Here is a 6,902-nt window from a genome sequence, read left to right as displayed (position 1 = left end):
CCAGAAGATTCTCCTCCTCCTTGAAAATGGGTTCCTTATTTAACAGATATTACAGAGCACTTGCTAAGTGCCAGGAGCTCTTCTAAGAACTTTCTGAATGTTTACTACTATCATTATCCCCATTTCACAAATGGGAAAATTGAGGCACAGAACAGCTAAGTAATTTGACAAACATTGCATGGCAAAGTGGCAGAGCTGAGATTCAAACTTGGACAATCAGGCTCTGGGTCCCAAGCTCTAAATTACTTTATCTTGCTGCCTCCAGTAGCTTTCTCTTGGAATGTCAGCTTCCCCATCTGTTAAATGGGAACAACAAACACTGGCAGGAAGAAAACTGCACATTGTTACAAATACTGGGATGCTAGTTCCCATCCTGGAGCTCCAAGGACCTGGAAGATGGATGGAACCATGATGATTGGCTAGTCCTCTGCTTCAGTGTGTGTGTGTGTCTGTATGTGTGTGTGTGTGTGTGTCTGTGCTTATGTGTGTACATGCCCATGCCTGTGTGTGCATGTGTGTGTGTGTGTAAGGGGACATGTCTGTGCTTGTCTATATGTGTGTGTCTGTGCCTGTGTCTGTGAATGCGTCTATGTGTGTGTGTTCCTACACGTCCACACTGTTTAATGGCATTTTTTTTTTCAGAGTAAGGCTGATTCACTTACTCAAATTAATGTTCGCATTTTGATTGACTCATTTAATGGGAACAGCTAGTTCGTGTGCCAGTATGTGAACTGACCCTCAAGACCCTTCCATCAACAAAACACGGAGAGGATCTTGTTCCCAAGTTAACAAGCGTTGGACAACGATCAGCTTTTCCCCGACTTCTTGTTTTTCACCATGATGCCTAGTGATTTCCGTCTAGCATTCTGACAAAAGAGGAAGTGTAAGAGCTTGCAAAGGAAGACAGGGAATAAAAACTCCCAGAAGAGAGGAAGAGGGGAGAATTTCATGGTTTAGCAAAAGTGATTTTACCCACTCGACTTTCTTTGCAGCTGCAGGAGCTCACAGGTGACAGCAGGGCGACGGCAGCCAAGTTTGTGCACTGATTTGCAGCAGAACTGGGGTCACGCCACACTGGTCCAGCTGTCCATGTCTCCCCTGGCTTTTCTTCTTCCCAGATTTTTCTTCCTCTGCTACTGCCTGCCTGATCCCTTGCTTTTTATTACAAAATGTAAACCTCTAATAAACCTAGAGACAGGCTTATGCCTGATTGATCCCCAGTTACAGAGGAGCCTGAGCCAATTACAAGGTGGATAAAAGTCCGCACGTGCAGTTTGTAGGAATGCTTCCCCAGCAGAAACAGCTTAACTCCATAAAGCTCCCCCGGCATGTTTGCTTAGTGGCTCCATTTTTAAAGAGGCTGACCTTTTCGACAAGCCTGGGTTCACTCAGACCTTTGCACCGTAGTGGCTCATGACTGAGTGTGCACGAACCAACCACTTCGGGACAGTCTTGCCTGCTATCTAATTCACAGCACCTGGTGCCTGGTAGGGGCTCGAAAAATATCTAGTGAATGAAGGAGTGAATCAAATAATCAATAAATATTAGCTTTAGCAAAACAGAATTTGGAGATGAAATCCTCTAAAGGAAAAAAACCAAATAGCATATTCTTCCTGGCCAAAAAGATATTGTTCTGAATGAATATCTGCGCCTGAGCCCCCTGTCCTCAGAGATACCAGGCTGCATTCTGCGGCAGGATCCTTCAATTCAGATGTTTCCTTCATCTGGTCAGTATTTTAGAGCCCTGCCTACATGCCAGCAACTATGCTGGGTAAATGCTGGGCGTACAATGGTGAATCCGACAGATGCAGCCTCTGCTTCTGTGATACTCACAGATCAGGAGGAGAGCTGTCTGCCTGGGATTTACTAGACATGGGGCTGCCCTGTGAATGCAGAAGTGGCCCCAGTCCCTCCGTATGTTCCAAGGCCAGGAAAGACCCCTGAGGTCCACTTATGGGAATTCAGTGGGTGACCACCCCCGCAACCTTCCTATGAGGCCAAGCTGAGCATTAGGCCTTTATTAATAGAGATAAAAACACACTGCAATCTGTACTTCCCTTTCTATAGCCTGGAACCCCTGCCCACTCAAATAAACTAACAAGAGCTCAAGGGAACACCTAAGCCCAAAGAGGGATCCTCGGAGCCCTGAGTGCACCCAGCACCAGAAGGCAGAGTGGGGGGTGGGGGGTGAACGCGCTGTACATCAGTAGATCGAGGTTCTAGTTGGAGCTTTGCTCGTGACATGCTAGTGGCCTGGACAAGACCCTGCCAATTCTGAGTCACCCAGGTTGGATGAGATCAGCTCTAAGTCCTTTCTATCTCGAACCTTCTGTGTCTGTCTAAATACCTCTATTTCCCTGTCCTCTCTGCCCCTCTCCCTGTCATCCCTTCACTCAGGATCCTGCTTCTGCCTGGACTGTCCTGTGTCCTTCTTAGCAGCGCACTCTCACTCTCAAAGGCAAGTTTCCAAGGGAACCACTGGCCACGCCGAGCCCAGAAGACTCAGCCAACCCCAGGTCTGGGAGGGAACCCCCAGCCTTCACTGCTGGGCTTGGAAGTCAAAGGGCAAAAAGGGCAAAGACATCAGTGCTGCTGGTCCTGGGCACGGGGAGCACCTGGGATGCGGGCTCAGGTGGACACTGGCCTCTGCACACCTGGCCACCCTGGGGCTTGCCGGAGACCATGAGCCAGGCCCTTTCTTTCTGTCACCCACGGGAGTTTGCTTCTCCCAGGTGTTTTCCCACAAAGCACCCCTACCCTGACACAGACCTCTGGGAACCAGAGTAGAATGCTGATCAAAGGGCAGGCCTGCATTTGTCCTTGCTGCTTCTCAGAGTAAAAGCTGAAGTCCTGACGATGTATATCAGACCCAGCCTGATCTGCTGCACCCACTACCTTGCATCATCTCCCTTCTTCTCCCACCTCACCTATTCTGCCCCAGCTGTACTGGCTCCAATATCTACATGCCTGACAGATTCCCACCTCATGATCTTTGCACTGGCTGTCCCTCCAAATACCTCTGCACCCCTCGTCTTGATCACTGGCTCTGGTGCTCCCAGCAGAGGGAGGCAGCCCAGCTCTTGCTTCTGGGGGCCTCTTTTCCCCACCTGGGCTCAAGTTTCCAGCACAGTAAATGCAAGGACAGAAAAGACAGGACAGGTGAGCTTGCTTAGCCTGTGTTAGGGGGAGGTTCCGTTTGTAAGAGGGGCTTAGAGAGGAATGGGATTTATTTTCTTTAAGGCTTCTTACACCTGCCCTTTCTTCTCAGTATCCTCTAGTTCAGCCCCTGTTTACAGAGGCCCAGGAGAGGCACTGGGGACACCAAGAAGCTTGGATAGTAAGTTAGGCAGGCAGGCACATGCTTTTCGAATGCCTGCTGTATGCAAGGCACCATGCTAGAAGTCACACCAGAGGGCAACTTGGTAAACCCATAGGGACAACCAACAATCATCAGGAACCACTATCAGCTCTGCTCCAAGCTGTGCCCGTGTTAGCTCACTTAATCCTCATGACAGGTCTTATCAGCCACTCCTGCTGGTATACCCCCGTTTCCCAGAAGCTATGGCATCGCAGGGAGGGTTAGTTGTCTAAAGGACAGTGTAAGCCTAATCCTGACAGCCCGTTTTTAACTTTGAAAGGCCATGAACATCTCTGAGAACACTGAGAAAGCTGAAGACCCCTCCCCAGAAAAATATGCATACATGGAATTGTTATGGACCACATGTGTCCCCCAGATTCATATGATCAGGTGATGGTATTTGGAGGTAGGGTCTTTGAGAGGTTATTAGGTTTATTATGCAGAACTCTCATGATGGGATTAGTGCCTGTATAAAAAGAGGAAGAGACACCAAAGCATCCTCTCTCCATCACGTGAGGATACAGCAAAAAATAAATAAATAAATAAATAAATAAATAAATAAATAAATAAATAAATAATAAATAAATAAAAGCAGCCACCTGCAAGTAAGAAAGAAGGTCTTCACCAGACACCAAATCTGTTGGCACCTTGATCTTGAACTTCCCAGCCTCCACAAGTAGAGACATAAATGTATGTTGTTCAAGCCACTCAACCTATGATACTTTGTTACTGAGCAGGTGAAATAATTTTGCATACAATTTCAGGGGCTTTTGAAAGCCTTTGTGATCCATAGACTTAAAAGTCAGAACCCCTGGTTTGGAATCTGATTATAAATGCATAAATTATCACAATTTAGATCTGAGCTTCCTGGCAGCCAAGGCAAAAAGGAGATATTGAATTCTGTAACTCTCATTTATCTTCAGGGTAAAAAAGGCATATTAAGTTCTTTGAAAGAGAAAAATCTCTTTCCTGGCACCACTGCCTGGGAGGAATTTGTCTCTTGGCGGCAAAACTGTAGCTTTTATTTTTCCACTTAGCAGGAGCTGCAGGTTGCCTGGGAATCCCAACCTGCAAAGACGGCAACACCACCTTGAAATGTAAAACACTGCCAGCTTCCTTTCTCCAGCAATAGACTGTCACCCGCCCTGGGTGTAAATACAGCTCCCAGTTTGGAGGCAGGTTGCTAAACCATATGCGCGGGACATATGGAGGAAGTGGGGAGTGCAGCCGCCACCAGGAAACACTTCTGCAGCCAACCTGCTGCTGCACCGCCACCGCTGCTGTTCCCTGTGGTCCCCACGGAACAGCCGGGCCCATCGCGTCTGGACCTGGCTGCTCCCCTGGGGAAGCAAGGAGCAGAGTCCTGGTGACCTTTCCCGGAGCAGACTGGGGTTCTCCCGGGTCCTTCACACGGTGGGCGGGGACTCAAATTCTGCGTGGGGCGGGGCGGCGCCCTCTGCCAATCTGATCATCCTTCAGCCTCTATCCTCCCTCCCCATTTCCTGCTCATCTCCGTGTCTGACTCTTTCTCCTTTTTCTTTTTCTCCTTTTTGTCTATTCCCATTTTTTCTATTTCATTTTTTCCCCCTTCTGCTGGTCTCTCTTTCACCTTCTCTCTGTTTCCCTCTTGTTGATTCTGTTTCTCTGCCCCGTTTTCCTTCCACCTCCTCTTGCTCTTTGTACCTATTTCTCCCTCTATCTCTGTCTCACCATCTTGGTTTTCCTTCGTTCTCCGTCTCTCATTAGCTCTTTGCCTTTGTCTCTCCGTCCGCCTCTCCGTGTGTCTCTCAGTCTCTGTGCCATTGCCTTCTGTTCTGTCTTTCCTGGTACTTTCTCTATGTAGGAACCTGACTTGTTCTTTCTCTCCCTTTCTCTGCGGTTTCTCCACCTAATAATCTCTCTCTCTCTCTCCCCCGACTCCCTCCCTCTCTCAGTGTTGGGCTGTCTGCATCTCTGCCTCTTTTTTCCCACGATCAATATTTATTTCCATACCTCTCTCTCTGTCTTTCTTTCCTGATTCTTGGAGAAGGGGGCTGGGACCCAGAGAACCCTGCGCTGTGTAAAGCATAAGGACGGTTAATCAATTCAGAGCCCTGAATCTGTGCCTTACAGATTCCCCTCTTTCCCATAGCCAGTTCACCCCCTAGCCTCTGGGGCACTCCCTCTTTTCCTCCTGTGCCTGACACACACACACATACACGCATACACACACAGTGGCCCTGGAGCTCAGCCTGGCCCACAGGCCTCTCCGTCTGCCTGGCTCCATTCCACTCCTGGCTCTGATGCCTGGTTGCCATGGTTACCTCAGCTCTCCTCAGAGGCCACAGGGGATGGCTGGTGCTAGTGGCTTGGACTAACAGGGACCAGAAATACCTCCTGTGTCCCTCCTCAACAGGCCTCTCTCCTCCTGTCCAAGGGATTCCAGCCTGGAGAACCCACTGTAATTCTCTAAGAGGCCATACTCTTCTCAAAAGGACATTGCTGACAGTTTATTTGAAAAGCAATGTTAGACCCAAGGCTAGGTCATCTCAGCTGAGTTCATGACCAGAATGCCATTAGCCAAGTAGGGGTCAGACCAAGCTCAAAGCTGGGGAATCCTTACTAACACTTTACTAACAATTATTCATTCAATCATTTAATAATTTATTTATTCAAACATTTGGAGGTAGAGGGATGAATAAAGACAGGTCCCTGCCTTTGAGAAAACCCCACAGATGACAGGGACAGAGGATCCTGAAAACAACAACCTCCTTGAATTCAGAGTATTAAAAAGGTTCCCAGAGAAGAGAGTAATGGATGGGCCTTAGAAGGTGACTAAGAGTAAGAGAGGTGACTGGGATGTGAGGCATATGACACAGCTTGTGCAAAGGCACTGGGGTGTGTAGAATGCGATGGTGGGAGCGACAGTGAGCTCCTTGAGGACTGTAGCTTTGATGCCTAATTCAGTGCCTGGCAGAGTAGATATGAAACAAAGGCTGAGTGAGTGAATGAATGAGTGAATGAGCTGCCAGAAGTTCAGTGGAATCTGGACAAATAAGGAGCATGAAGGGGGCCAAGGGAGAAGACCTGGAAAGATATGTTTGACAGGTTTTAATAAAGACCCTTTCATCCATGCTAGAGTTGGGACTTCACACCTTAGCCACCCAGGGGTTTTGTTTGTTCATTCATTCATTTGTTTGCCTTTTAAAGAACCATCACTCTGTTTTTGTTTTGTAAATAAGCTCACTGGGGAACGGGGTGGGGAGGGATAAGCTGGGAGTTTACAGATACTACCTACTATATGTAAAACAGACAAACAACAAGGTCCTACTGGATAGCACAGGGAACTATATTTAATGGCTGTAGTAACCTGTAATGAAAAAGAATATGAGTAAGAATATATATGTGTGTGTGTGTGTGTGTGTGTGTATAACTGAATTACTATGCTGTGCACCAGAGACTAACATATTGTAAATCGACTCTACTTCAATTAAAAATAAATAATTAAAAAAAAAAGAGCCATCACTCTGGCAGCTGTTTTGAAGATGAATGGCAATTTGGACTT

This window comes from Camelus ferus, chromosome 10, assembly GCF_009834535.1.
Source record: "Camelus ferus isolate YT-003-E chromosome 10, BCGSAC_Cfer_1.0, whole genome shotgun sequence".
In the NCBI taxonomy this organism is placed as follows: Eukaryota; Metazoa; Chordata; class Mammalia; order Artiodactyla; family Camelidae; genus Camelus; species Camelus ferus.
The sequence above is the reverse complement of the archived record's forward strand: the minus strand, read 5'-3'. Positions refer to the sequence as shown.